This window comes from Cavia porcellus, unplaced genomic scaffold (assembly GCF_034190915.1).
Source record: "Cavia porcellus strain 051 isolate PalLab524CR breed Dunkin Hartley unplaced genomic scaffold, mCavPor4.1 scaffold_84, whole genome shotgun sequence".
NCBI lineage: Eukaryota > Metazoa > Chordata > Mammalia > Rodentia > Caviidae > Cavia > Cavia porcellus.
Genome location: NW_026947567.1, coordinates 1,060,345 through 1,075,343, shown reverse-complemented (window position 1 = coordinate 1,075,343; position 14,999 = coordinate 1,060,345).

Below are 14,999 nucleotides of genomic sequence, written 5' to 3'. Positions count from 1 at the left end.
CTTCCTTAATCCTACTCTCTGTGTTGTCCTTCCTGAGTTCAATTTCCTGAATCTTAATTCGTGTGTTCTACTTCCTGAGTTCTATTTCCTGAATCCTACTTCCTTTTTCTACCTCCGTAATTCTATTTCCCACATCCTACCTCCTGTGTTCTATTTCCAGAATTCTATTTCCTGAATCCTACATCCTGTTATCTGTTTCCTAAGTTCTATTTCCTGAATCCAACTTGCTGCGCTCTCCTTCATGAGGTCTATTTCCTGAATCTTACTTCCTGTCTTTTACATCCTGAGTTCTATTTCCTGAATCCTACTTCCTGTGTTCTACTTCCTGAGTTCTATTTCCTGAATGCAACTTCCGTTTTTATCCTTTTGAATCCTATTTCCTAACTCTTACATCCTGTGTTCCACTTCCAGAGTTATATATCCTCAAACCTACTTCCTGTGTTATGCTTCCTGTGTTCTGTTTCCTGAATCCTACTTCCTGTGTTCTACTTATGGAATTCTATATTCTGAATCCTACTTCCTGTGTTCTACTTATGGAATTCTATATTCTGAATCCTACTTCCTGTGTTCTACTTCCGGAATACTATTTCCTGAACCCTACTTCCTGTGTTCTCCTTCCTGAATTCTGTTTCCTGTATCTTAATTCCTGTGTTCTCCTTGCTGAGTTGTATTTCGTGAATCCTACTTCCTGTGTTCTACTTCCAGTATTCTATTCGCTGAATACTATTTCCTGTGTTCTCCTTCATGAGGCCTATTTCCTGAGTACTACCTCCTGTGTTATACTGCCGGTATTCTATTTCCTGAATCCTACTTCCTGTGTTGAACTTTGGGAATTGTACTTTCAGATTCCTACTCCCTGTGTTCTCCTTCCTGAGTTCTATTTCCTGAATATTAATTCCTGTCCTCTACTTCCTGAGTTGTTTCCTGAATCCAACTTCCTGTGCTCTCTTTCATGGGGCCTATTTCCCAGATCCTATATCTTGTGTTCTACTTCCTGAGTTCTATTTCCTGAATCTTAATTCGTGTTCCCCTTCCTGAGTTCTTTCTTGAACTTTACTTCCTGTGTCGTTCTTCCGGAATACTGTTTCCTGAATTCTACTTCCTGTGTCCTACTTCTGGAATTCTATTTCCTGAATCCTACTTCCTCTGTTCTACTTCCTAAGTTCTATTTCCTGAATGCTACTTCCTGTGTTCTACTTCCTGAGTTCTATTTCCTGAATCCAACTTCCTGTGCTTTCTTTCATGAGGCCTATTTCCAGAATCCTAGCTCCTGTGTTTTACATCCTGAGTTCTACTTCCTGTCTGCTACTTCTGGAATTCTATTCCTTGAATCCTACTTCCTGTGTTCTCTATATGAGGCCGATTTCCTGAGTAGTAATTCCTGTGTTCTACTTCTGGAATTCTATTTCCTGAATCCTGCTTCCTGTGTTCGACATCTGGAATTCTATTTCCTGAATCCTACTCCCTGTGTTCTCCTTCCTGTGTTCTATTTCCTGAATCTTAATCTTTTGTTCTACATCCTGAGTTCCATTTCCTGACTCCTAATTTCTGTGTTCACTTCTGGAATTCTATTTCGTGAAAGCTACTCCCTGTTTACTGCTTCCTGAGTTCTATTTCTGAATCTGAATTCTTGTTTTCTGCTTCCTATGTTCTATTCCTGAATCCTACTTCCTGTGTTCTACTTCCTGAGTTCTATTTCCTGAACCCAACTTCCTGTGCTTTCTTTCATGAGGCCTATTTGCAGAATACTACATCCTGCATTGTACTTCCTGAGTTCTATTTCCTGAATCCTACTTCCAGTGTTCTCCTTCCTCAGTTCTATTTCCTGAATCCTACTTCCTGTGTTCTACTGCTGGAATTCTATTTCCTGAATCCTACTTCCTTTGTTCTACTTGAGGAATTCTATATCCTGAATCCTAGCTCCTGTATTCTGCTTCATGAGGCCTATTTCCTGAATATTGCTTCCTGTGTTCTACTTCCGCAATACTATACCCTTAATCCTACTTCCTGTGTTCCCCTTCTTGAGGCCTATTTCCTGAATGCATTTTCATGTGTTCTACTTCCTGAGTTCGATTTCCTGAATCCAACTTCCTGTGCTCTCTTTCATGGGGCCTATTTCATGAATCTGACATCCTGTGTTCTACTTCCTGAGTTCTATTTCTTGAATCCTACTTCCTGTATCGTCTATAATGAGGCCTATTTCGTGAATCCTACTTCCTGTGTTCTACTTCCGGAATTCTATTTCCTGAAACCTACCTCCATCATGAGGCCTATTTCCTGATTACTGCTTGCTGTGTTCTACCCCCTGGATTCTATTTCCTAATTCTGCTTTACTGTGTTCTACATCATGAGGTCTATTTCCTGAATATTACTTCTTGTATTCTCCTTAGTGTGTTCTATATCCTGAATCCTACTTCCTGTGTTCTTCTTCCAGTATTCTATTTCCTGAATCCTCATTCGTGTGCTACTTCCTGAGAACTATTTTCTGAATCCTACGTGCTGTGTTCTCCTTCATGAGGCCTATTTCCTGATTCCTACTTCCTGTCTTCTATTTCCGGAATTTCACTTCTTGAATCTTACTTCCTGCGTTTTACTTACCGAGTTGTATTTCCCAAATTCTACTTCCTGTGTTCTATTTAGTGAATCTTAATTCCTTGGTTTTCCTTCCTGAATTCTATTTTGTGAATCCTGCTTCCTGTGTTCTACTTCCGGTATTCTATTTCCTGAATCTTACTTCATGTGTCCTACTTCTGGATTCCTATATCCTGAGTTCTACTTTCTGTGTTCTACTTACGGAATTCTATTTCCTGAATCCTAATTCCTGTTTTCTCCTTCCTGAGTTGTATTTCCTAAATCTTACATCATGCGTTGTACTTCCAGAATTCTATTTCCTGAATCCTACTTCCTGTGTTCTACTTCCAGAATTCTATTTGCTGAACTCTATTACCTGTGTTCTCCTTCATGAGGCCTATTTACTGAATACTACTTCCTGTGTTATACTTCTGGAATTCTATTTCCTGAATCCTATTTCCTGTGTTCCACTTCGGGAATTCTACTTCCAGAATCCTACTCCGTGTGTTCTACTACCTTAGTTCTACTTCCTGAATCTTAATTCCTGTGCTCTATTGCCTGAGTTCTATTTCCTGAATCCTACCTCATGTGTTCCCCTTCTGGAATTCTATTGTTTAAAATCCTACATCCTGTGTTATACGGCCAGGACTCTATTTCCTGAATCCAACTTCCTGTGTTCTTTTTCCTGCATTCTTTTTCCTGAATCCAACTTCCTGTGCTCTCCTTCATGAGGCCTACACCTTTAATCCTACTTCGTGTGTTCTACTTCCTGAGTTCTATTACCTGAATCCAATTTCCTGTGTTCTCTTTCTTCAGTTCTATTTCCTGAATTCTACTTCCTGTGTTCTACCTCAGTATTTCTATTTCCTGAATCCAACGTCCTGTGTTCTCCTTCATGGGTCCTATTTCCTGTATCCTATTTCATGTGTTCTAATTCCTGAGTTCTATTTCCTGAATCCTACATCCTGTGTTATGCTTCCTCAGTTTTATTTCCTGAGTCCTATATCCTGTGTTATACTTATGGAATTCTATTTCCTGCATCCTGCTTCCTCTTTTCTTCTTCCTGAGTTCCTTTTCCTGAATCTTACATCCTTTGTTCTCCTTCCTAGGATCAATTTCCTGAATCTTATGTCCTATGATCTATTTCTGAGTTCTAATTCCTGAATACTGCTTCCTGTGTTGTACTTCAGGAATTCTATTCCCTGAATCCTACTTCCTGTGTTCTCCTTCCTGAGTTCTATTTCCTGAATCTTAATTCCTGTGTTATACTTCCTGATTTCTATTTCCTTAATCTTACTTCCTGTATTCTACTTCTGGAATTCTATTTCCTAAGTCCTACTTCCTGTATTCTACTTCCAGAATTCTATTTCCTGAATGCTACTTAATGTGTTCCACTTCCTGAGTTCTATTTAATGAATCCTATGTCCAGTGTTCTCCTTTATGAGGCCTATTTTGTGAATCCTACTTCCTGTGTACTCTTCCCGTATCCTATTTCCAGAAACGTACTTCCTGTGTTTTCCATCATGAGGCCTATTTCTTGAATCCTGCTTCCTGTGTTCTACCTCCAGTATTCTATTACGTGAGTCCTAATTCCTGTGTTGTACTTCCATAATTCTACTTCCTTAATCCTACTCTCTGTGTTGTCGTTCCTGAGTTCAATTTCCTGAATCTTAATTCGTGTGTTCTACTTCCTGAGTTCTATTTCCTGAATCCTACTTCCTTTTTCTACCTCCGTAATTCTATTTCCCACATCCTACCTCCTGTGTTCTATTTCCAGAATTCTATTTCCTGAATCCTACATCCTGTTATCTGTTTCCTAAGTTCTATTTCCTGAATCCAACTTGCTGTGCTCTCCTTCATGAGGTCTATTTCCTGAATCTTACTTCCTGACTTTTACATCCTGAGTTCTATTTCCTGAATCCTACTTCCTGTGTTCTACTTCCTGAGTTCTATTTCCTGAATGCAACTTCCGTTTTTATCCTTTTGAATCCTATTTCCTAACTCTTACATCCTGTGTTCCACTTCCAGAGTAATATATCCTCAAACCTACTTCCTGTGTTGTGCTTCCTGTGTTCTGTTTCCTGAATCCTACTTCCTGTGTTCTACTTATGGAATTCTATATTCTGAATCCTACTTCCTGTGTTCTACTTCCGGAATACTATTTCCTGAACCCTACTTCCTGTGTTCTCCTTCCTGAATTCTGTTTCCTGTATCTTAATTCCTGTGTTCTCCTTCCTGAGTTGTATTTCGTGAATCCTACTTCCTGTGTTCTACTTCCAGTATTCTATTCGCTGAATACTATTTCCTGTGTTCTCCTTCATGAGGCCTATTTCCTGAGTACTACCTCCTGTGTTATACTGCCGGAATTCTATTTCCTGAATCCCACTTCCTGTGTTGAACTTTGGGAATTGTACTTTCAGATTCCTACTCCCTGTGTTCTCCTTCCTGAGTTCTATTTCCTGAATATTAATTCCTGTCCTCTACTTCCTGAGTTGTTTCCTGAATCCAACTTCCTGTGCTCTCTTTCATGGGGCCTATTTCCCAGATCCTATATCTTGTGTTCTACTTCCTGAGTTCTATTTCCTGAATCTTAATTCGTGTTCCCCTTCCTGAGTTCTTTCTTGAACTTTACTTCCTGTGTCGTTCTTCTGGAATACTGTTTCCTGAATTCTACTTCCTGTGTCCTACTTCTGGAATTCTATTTCCTGAATCCTACTTCCTCTGTTCTACTTCCTAAGTTCTATTTCCTGAATGCTACTTCCTGTGTTCTACTTCCTGAGTTCTATTTCCTGAATCCAACTTCCTGTGCTTTCTTTCATGAGGCCTATTTCCAGAATCCTAGCTCCTGTGTTTTACATCCTGAGTTCTACTTCCTGTCTGCTACTTCTGGAATTCTATTCCTTGAATCCTACTTCCTGTGTTCTCTATATGAGGCCGATTTCCTGTGTAGTAATTCCTGTGTTCTACTTCTGGAATTCTATATCCTGAATCCTGCTTCCTGTGTTCTACTTCCGGAATTCTATTTCCTGAAACCTACCTCCATCATGAGGCCTATTTCCTGAATACTGCTTGCTGTGTTGTACCCCCTGGATTCTATTTCCTAAATCTGCTTTACTGTGTTCTACATCATGAGGTCTATTTCCTGAATATTACTTCTTGTATTCTCCTTCCTGTGTTCTATATCCTGAATCCTACTTCCTGTGTTCTTCTTCCAGAATTCTATTTCCTGAATCCTCATTCGTGTGCTACTTCCTGAGAACTATTTCCTGAATCCTACGTGCTGTGTTCTCCTTCATGAGGCCTATTTCCTGATTCCTACTTCCTGTGTTCTACTTCCGGAATTTCACTTCCTGAATCTTACTTCCTGCGTTTTACTTCCCGAGTTCTATTTCCCAAATTCTACTTCCTGTGTTCTATTTAGTGAATCTTAATTCCTTGGTTTTCCTTCCTGAATTCTATTTTGTGAATCCTGCTTCCTGTGTTCTACTTCCGGTATTCTATTTCCTGAATCTTACTTCATGTGTCCTACGTCTGGATTCCTATATCCTGAGTTCTACTTTCTGTGTTCTACTTACGGAATTCTATTTCCTGAATCCTAATTCCTGTTTTCTCCTTCCTGAGTTGTATTTCCTAAATCTTACATCATGTGTTGTACTTCCAGAATTCTATTTCCTGAATCCTACTTCCTGTGTTCTACTTCCAGAATTCTATTTGCTGAACTCTATTACCTGTGTTCTCCTTCATGAGGCCTATTTACTGAATACTACTTCCTGTGTTATACTTCTGGAATTCTATTTCCTGAATCCTATTTCCTGTGTTCCACTTCGGGAATTCTACTTCCAGAATCCTACTCCGTGTGTTCTACTACCTTAGTTCTACTTCCTGAATCTTAATTCCTGTGCTCTATTGCCTGAGTTCTATTTCCTGAATCCTACCTCATGTGTTCCCCTTCTGGAATTCTATTGTTTAAAATCCTACATCCTGTGTTATACGGCCAGGACTCTATTTCCTGAATCCAACTTCCTGTGTTCTTTTTCCTGCATTCTTTTTCCTGAATCCAACTTCCTGTGCTCTCCTTCATGAGGCCTACACCTTTAATCCTACTTCGTGTGTTCTAATTCCTAAGTTCTATTTCCTGAATCCAATTTCCTGTGTTCTCTTTCTTCAGTTCTATTTCCTGAATTCTACTTCCTGTGTTCTACCTCAGTATTTCTATTTCCTGAATCCAACGTCCTGTGTTCTCCTTCATGGGTCCTATTTCCTGTATCCTATTTCATGTGTTCTAATTCCTGAGTTCTATTTCCTGAATCCTACATCCTGTGTTATGCTTCCTCAGTTTTATTTCCTGAATCCTATATCCTGTGTTATACTTATGGAATTCTATTTCCTGCATCCTGCTTCCTGTTTTCTTCTTCCTGAGTTCCTTTTCCTGAATCTTACATCCTTTGTTCTCCTTCCTAGTATCAATTTCCTGAATCTTATGTCCTATGATCTATTTCTCAGTTCTAATTCCTGAATACTACTTCCTGTGTTGTACTTCAGGAATTCTATTCCCTGAATCCTACTTCCTGTGTTCTCCTTCCTGAGTTCTATTCCCTGAATCTTAATTCCTGTGTTATACTTCCTGATTTCTATTTCCTTAATCTTACTTCCTGTATTCTACTTCTGGAATTCTATTTCCTAAGTCCTACTTCCTGTATTCTACTTCCAGAATTCTATTTCCTGAATGCTACTTAATGTGTTCCACTTCCTGAGTTCTATTTAAAGAATCCTATGTCCAGTGTTCTCCTTTATGAGGCCTATTTTGTGAATCCTACTTCCTGTGTACTCTTCCCTTATCCTATTTCCAGAAACGTACTTCCTGTGTTTTCCCTCATGAGGCCTATTTCTTGAATCCTGCTTCCTGTGTTCTACCTCCAGTATTCTATTTCGTGAGTCCTAATTCCTGTGTTGTACTTCCATAATTCTACTTCCTTAATCCTACTCTCTGTGTTGTCCTTCCTGAGTTCTATTTCCTGAATCTTAATTCCTGTGTTCTACTTCCTGAGTTCTATTTCCTGAATCCTACTTCCTTTTTCTACCTCCGTAATTCTATTTCCCACATCCTACCTCCTGTGTTCTATTTCCAGAATTCTATTTCCTGAATCCTACATCCTGTGATCTATTTCCTAAGTTCTATTTCCTGAATCCAACTTGCTGCGCTCTCCTTCATGAGGTCTATTTCCTGAATCTTGCTTCCTGTCTTTTACATCCTGAGTTCTATTTCCTGAATCCTACTTCCTGTGTTCTACTTCCTGAGTTCTATTTCCTGAATCCAACTTCCGTTTTTCTCCTTTTGAGTCCTATTTCCTAACTCTTACATCCTGTGTTCCACTTCCAGAGTTATATATCCTCAAACCTACTTCCTGTGTTGTGCTTCCTGAGTTCTATTTCCTGAATCCTATTTCCAGTGTTCTCCTTACTCAGTTCTATTTCCTGAATCCTACTTCCTGTGTTCTACTGCTGGAATTCTATTTCCTGAATCCTACTTCCTTTGTTCTACTTGAGGAATTCTATATCCTGAATCCTAGCTCCTGTATTCTGCTTCATGAGGCCTATTTCCTGAATATTGCTTCCTGTGTTCTACTTCCGCAATACTATACCCTTAATCCTACTTCCTGTGTTCCCCTTCTTGAGGCCTATTTCCTGAATGCTTTTTCATGTGTTCTACTTCCTGAGTTCGATTTCCTGAATCCAACTTCCTGTGCTCTCTTTCATGGGGCCTATTTCATGAATCTGACATCCTGTGTTCTACTTCCTGAGTTCTATTTCTTGAATCCTACTTCCTGTATCCTCTATAATGAGGCCTATTTCGTGAATCCTACTTCCTGTGTTCTACTTCCGGAATTCTATTTCCTGAAACCTACCTCCATCATGAGGCCTATTTCCTGAATACTGCTTGCTGTGTTGTACCCCCTGGATTCTATTTCCTAAATCTGCTTTACTGTGTTCTACATCATGAGGTCTATTTCCTGAATATTACTTCTTGTATTCTCCTTCCTGTGTTCTATATCCTGAATCCTACTTCCTGTGTTCTTCTTCCAGAATTCTATTTCCTGAATCCTCATTCGTGTGCTACTTCCTGAGAACTATTTCCTGAATCCTACGTGCTGTGTTCTCCTTCATGAGGCCTATTTCCTGATTCCTACTTCCTGTGTTCTACTTCCGGAATTTCACTTCCTGAATCTTACTTCCTGCGTTTTACTTCCCGAGTTCTATTTCCCACATTCTACTTCCTGTGTTCTATGTAGTGAATCTTAATTCCTTGGTTTTCCTTCCTGAATTCTATTGTGTGAATCCTGCTTCCTGTGTTCTACTTCTGGTATTCTATTTCCTGAATCTTACTTCATGTGTCCTACGTCTGGATTCCTATATCCTGAATTCTACTTTCTGTGTTCTACTTACGGAATTCTATTTCCTGAATCCTAATTCCTGTTTTCTCCTTCCTGAGTTGTATTTCCTAAATCTTACATCATGTGTTGTACTTCCAGAATTCTATTTCCTGAATCCTACTTCCTGTGTTCTACTTCCAGAATTCTATTTGCTGAACTCTATTACCTGTGTTCTCCTTCATGAGGCCTATTTACTGAATACTACTTCCTGTGTTATACTTCTGGAATTCTATTTCCTGAATCCTATTTCCTGTGTTCCACTTCGGGAATTCTACTTCCAGAATCCTACTCCGTGTGTTCTACTACCTTAGTTCTACTTCCTGAATGTTAATTCCTGTGCTCTATTGCCTGAGTTCTATTTCCTGAATCCTACCTCATGTGTTCCCCTTCTGGAATTCTATTGTTTAAAATCCTACATCCTGTGTTATACGGCCAGGACTCTATTTCCTGAATCCAACTTCCTGTGTTCTTTTTCCTGCATTCTTTTTCCTGAATCCAACTTCCTGTGCTCTCCTTCATGAGGCCTACACCTTTAATCCTACTTCGTGTGTTCTAATTCCTAAGTTCTATTTCCTGAATCCAATTTCCTGTGTTCTCTTTCTTCAGTTCTATTTCCTGAATTCTATTTCCTGTGTTCTACCTCAGTATTTCTATTTCCTGAATCCAAAGTCCTGTGTTCTCCTTCATGGGTCCTATTTCCTGTATCCTATTTCATGTGTTCTAATTCCTGAGTTCTATTTCCTGAATCCTACATCCTGTGTTATGCTTCCTCAGTTTTATTTCCTGAATCCTATATCCTGTGTTATACTTATGGAATTCTATTTCCTGCATCCTGCTTCCTGTTTTCTTCTTCCTGAGTTCCTTTTCCTGAATCTTACATCCTTTGTTCTCCTTCCTAGTATCAATTTCCTGAATCTTATGTCCTATGATCTATTTCTCAGTTCTAATTCCTGAATACTACTTCCTGTGTTGTACTTCAGGAATTCTATTCCCTGAATCCTACTTCCTGTGTTCTCCTTCCTGATTTCTATTTCCTTAATCTTACTTCCTGTATTCTACTTCTGGAATTCTATTTCCTAAGTCCTACTTCCTGTATTCTACTTCCAGAATTCTATTTCCTGAATGCTACTTAATGTGTTCCACTTCCTGAGTTCTATTTAAAGAATCCTATGTCCAGTGTTCTCCTTTATGAGGCCTATTTTGTGAATCCTACTTCCTGTGTACTCTTCCCTTATCCTATTTCCAGAAATGTACTTCCTGTGTTTTCCATCATGAGGCCTATTTCTTGAATCCTGCTTCCTGTGTTCTACCTCCAGTATTCTATTTCGTGAGTCCTAATTCCTGTGTTGTACTTCCATAATTCTACTTCCTTAATCCTACTCTCTGTGTTGTCCTTCCTGAGTTCTATTTCCTGAATCTTAATTCCTGTGTTCTACTTCCTGAGTTCTATTTCCTGAATCCTACTTCCTTTTTCTACCTCCGTAATTCTATTTCCCACATCCTACCTCCTGTGTTCTATTTCCAGAATTCTATTTCCTGAATCCTACATCCTGTGATCTATTTCCTAAGTTCTATTTCCTGAATCCAACTTGCTGCGCTCTCCTTCATGAGGTCTATTTCCTGAATCTTGCTTCCTGTCTTTTACATCCTGAGTTCTATTTCCTGAATCCTACTTCCTGTGTTCTACTTCCTGAGTTCTATTTCCTGAATCCAACTTCCGTTTTTCTCCTTTTGAGTCCTATTTCCTAACTCTTACATCCTGTGTTCCACTTCCAGAGTTATATATCCTCAAACCTACTTCCTGTGTTGTGCTCCCTGAGTTCTGTTTCCTGAATCCTACTTCCTGTGTTCTACTTATGGAATTCTATATTCTGAATCCTACTTCCTGTGTTCTACTTCCGGAATACTATTTCCTGAACCCTACTTCCTGTGTTCTCCTTCCTGAATTCTATTTCCTGAATCTTAATTCCTGTGTTCTCCTTCCTGAGTTGTATTTCGTGAATCCTACTTCCTGTGTTCTACTTCCAGTATTCTATTCGCTGAATACTATTTCCTGCGTTCTCCTTCATGAGGCCTATTTCCTGAGTACTACCTCCTGGGTTATACTGCCGGGATTCTTTTTCCTGAATCCTACTTCCTGTGTTGAACTTTGGGAATTGTACTTTCAGATTCCTACTCCCTGTGTTCTCCTTCCTGAGTTCTATTTCCTGAATATTAATTCCTGTCCTCTACTTCCTGAGTTGTTTCCTGAATCCAACTTCCTGTGCTCTCTTTCATGGGGCCTATTTCCCAGATCCTACATCTTGTGTTCTACTTCCTGAGTTCTATTTCCTGAATCTTAATTCGTGTTCCCCTTCCTGAGTTCTTTCTTGAACTTTACTTCCTGTGTCGTTCCTCCGGAATACTGTTTCCTGAATTCTACTTCCTCTGTCCTACTTCTGGAATTCTATTTCCTGAATCCTACTTCCTCTGTTCTACTTCCTAAGTTCTATTTCCAGAATGCTACTTCCTGTGTTCTACTTCCTGTGTTCTATTTCGTGAATCCAACTTCCTGTGCTTTCTTTCATGAGGCCTATTTCCAGAATCCTAGCTCCTGTGTTTTACATCCTGAGTTCCATTTCCTGTCTGCTACTTCCGGAATTCTATTCCTTGAATCCTACTTCCTGTGTTCTCTATATGAGGCCGATTTCCTGAGTAGTAATTCCTGTGTTCTACTTCTGGAATTCTGTTTCCTGAACCTTGCTTCCTGTGTTCGACTTCTGGAATTCTATTTCCTGAATCTTACTCCCTGTGTTCTCCTTCCTGAGTTCTATTTCCTGAATCTTAATCTTTTGTTCTACATCCTGAGTTCCATTTCCTGACTCCTAATTCCTGTGTTCCACTTCCGGAATTCTATTTCGTGAAAGCTACTCCCTGTGTACTGCTTCCTGAGTTCTATTTCTGAATCTGAATTCCTGTTTTCTGCTTCCTATGTTCTATTCCTGAATCCTACTTCCTGTGTTCTACTTCCTGAGTTCTATTTCCTGAAACATACCTCCATCATGAGGCCTATTTCCTGAATACTGCTTGCTGTGTTGTACCCCCTGGATTCTATTTCCTAAATCTGCTTTACTGTGTTCTACATCATGAGGTCTATTTCCTGAATATTACTTCTTGTATTCTCCTTCCTGTGTTCTATATCCTGAATCCTACTTCCTGTGTTCTTCTTCCAGAATTCTATTTCCTGAATCCTCATTCGTGTGCTACTTCCTGAGAACTATTTCCTGAATCCTACGTCCTGTGTTCTCCTTAATGAGGCCTATTTCCTGATTCCTACTTCCTGTGTTCTACTTTCGGAATTTCACTTCCTGAATCTTACTTCCTGCGTTTTACTTCCCGAGTTCTATTTCCCACATTCTACTTCCTGTGTTCTATGTAGTGAATCTTAATTCCTTGGTTTTCCTTCCTGAATTCTATTTTGTGAATCCTGCTTCCTGTGTTCTACTTCCGGTATTCTATTTCCTGAATCTTACTTCATGTGTCCTACGTCTGGATTCCTATATCCTGAATTCTACTTTCTGTGTTCTACTTACGGAATTCTATTTCCTGAATACTAATTCCTGTTTTCTCCTTCCTGAGTTGTATTTCCTAAATCTTACATCATGTGTTGTACTACCAGAATTCTATTTCCTGAATCCTACTTCCTGTGTTCTACTTCCAGAATTCTATTTGCTGAACTCTATTACCTGTGTTCTCCTTCATGAGGCCTATTTACTGAATACTACTTCCTGTGTTATACTTCTGGAATTCTATTTCCTGAATCCTATTTCCTGTGTTCCACTTCGGGAATTCTACTTCCAGAATCCTACTCCTTGTGTTCTACTACCTTAGTTCTACTTCCTGAATGTTAATTCCTGTGCTCTATTGCCTGAGTTCTATTTCCTGAATCCTACCTCATGTGTTCCCCTTCTGGAATTCTATTGTTTAAAATCCTACATCCTGTGTTATACGGCCAGGACTCTATTTCCTGAATCCAACTTCCTGTGTTCTTTTTCCTGCATTCTTTTTCCTGAATCCAACTTCCTGTGCTCTCCTTCATGAGGCCTGCACCTTTAATCCTACTTCGTGTGTTCTAATTCCTAAGTTCTATATCCTGAATCCAATTTCATGTGTTCTCTTTCTTCAGTTCTATTTCCTGAATTCTACTTCCTGTGTTCTACCTCAGTATTTTTATTTCCTGAATCCAACGTCCTGTGTTCTCCTTCATGGGTCCTATTTCCTGTATCCTATTTCATGTGTTCTAATTCCTGAGTTCTATTTCCTGAATCCTACATCCTGTGTTATGCTTCCTCAGTTTTATTTCCTGAATCCTATATCCTGTGTTATACTTATGGAATTCTATTTCCTGCATCCTGCTTCCTGTTTTCTTCTTCCTGAGTTCCTTTTCCTGAATCTTACATCCTTTGTTCTCCTTCCTAGTATCAATTTCCTGAATCTTATGTCCTATGATCTATTTCTCAGTTCTAATTCCTGAATACTACTTCCTGTGTTGTACTTCAGGAATTCTATTCCCTGAATCCTACTTCCTGTGTTCTCCTTCCTGAGTTCTATTTCCTGAATCTTAATTCCTGTGTTATACTTCCTGATTTCTATTTCCTTAATCTTACTTCCTGTATTCTACTTCTGGAATTCTATTTCCTAAGTCCTACTTCCTGTATTCTACTTCCAGAATTCTATTTCCTGAATGCTACTTAATATGTTCCACTTCCTGAGTTCTATTTAATGAATCCTATGTCCAGTGTTCTCCTTTATGAGGCCTATTTTGTGAATCCTACTTCCTGTGTACTCTTCCCTTATCCTATTTCCAGAAACGTACTTCCTGTGTTTTCCATCATGAGGCCTATTTCTTGAATCTTGCTTCCTGTGTTCTACCTCCAGTATTCTATTTCGTGAGTCCTAATTCCTGTGTTGTACTTCCATAATTCTACTTCCTTAATCCTACTCTCTGTGTTGTCCTTCCTGAGTTCTATTTCCTGAATCTTAATTCCTGTGTTCTACTTCCTGAGTTCTATTTCCTGAATCCTACTTCCTTTTTCTACCTCCGTAATTCTATTTCCCACATCCTACCTCCTGTGTTCTATTTCCATAATTCTATTTCCTGAATCCTACATCCTGTGATCTATTTCTTAAGTTCTATTTCCTGAATCCAACTTGCTGCGCTCTCCTTCATGAGGTCTATTTCCTGAATCTTGCTTCCTGTCTTTTACATCCTGAGTTCTATTTCCTGAATCCTACTTCCTGTGTTCTACTTCCTGAGTTCTATTTCCTGAATCCAACTTCCGTTTTTCTCCTTTTGAGTCCTATTTCCTAACTCTTACATCCTGTGTTCCACTTCCAGAGTTATATATCCTCAAACCTACTTCCTGTGTTGTGCTTCCTGATTTCTGTTTCCTGAATCCTACTTCCTGTGTTCTACTTATGGAATTCTATATTCTGAATCCTACTTCCTGTGTTCTACTTCCGGAATACTATTTCCTGAACCCTACTTCCTGTGTTCTCCTTCCTGAATTCTATTTCCTGAATCTTAATTCCTGTGTTCTCCTTCCTGAGTTGTATTTCGTGAATCCTACTTCCTGTGTTCTACTTCCAGTATTCTATTCGCTGAATAGTATTTCCTGTGTTCTCCTTCATGAGGCCTATTTCCTGAGTACTACCTCCTGTGTTATACTGCCGGGATTCTTTTTCCTGAATCCTACTTCCTGTGTTGAACTTTGGGAATTGTACTTTCAGATTCCTACTCCCTGTGTTCTCCTTCCTGAGTTCTATTTCCTGAATATTAATTCCTGTCCTCTACTTCCTGAGTTGTTTCCTGAATCCAACTTCCTGTGCTCTCTTTCATGGGGCCTATTTCCCAGATCCTACATCTTGTGTTCTACTTCCTGAGTTCTATTTCCTGAATCTTAATTCGTGTTCCCCTTCCTGAGTTCTTTCTTGAACTTTACTTCCTGTGTCGTTCCT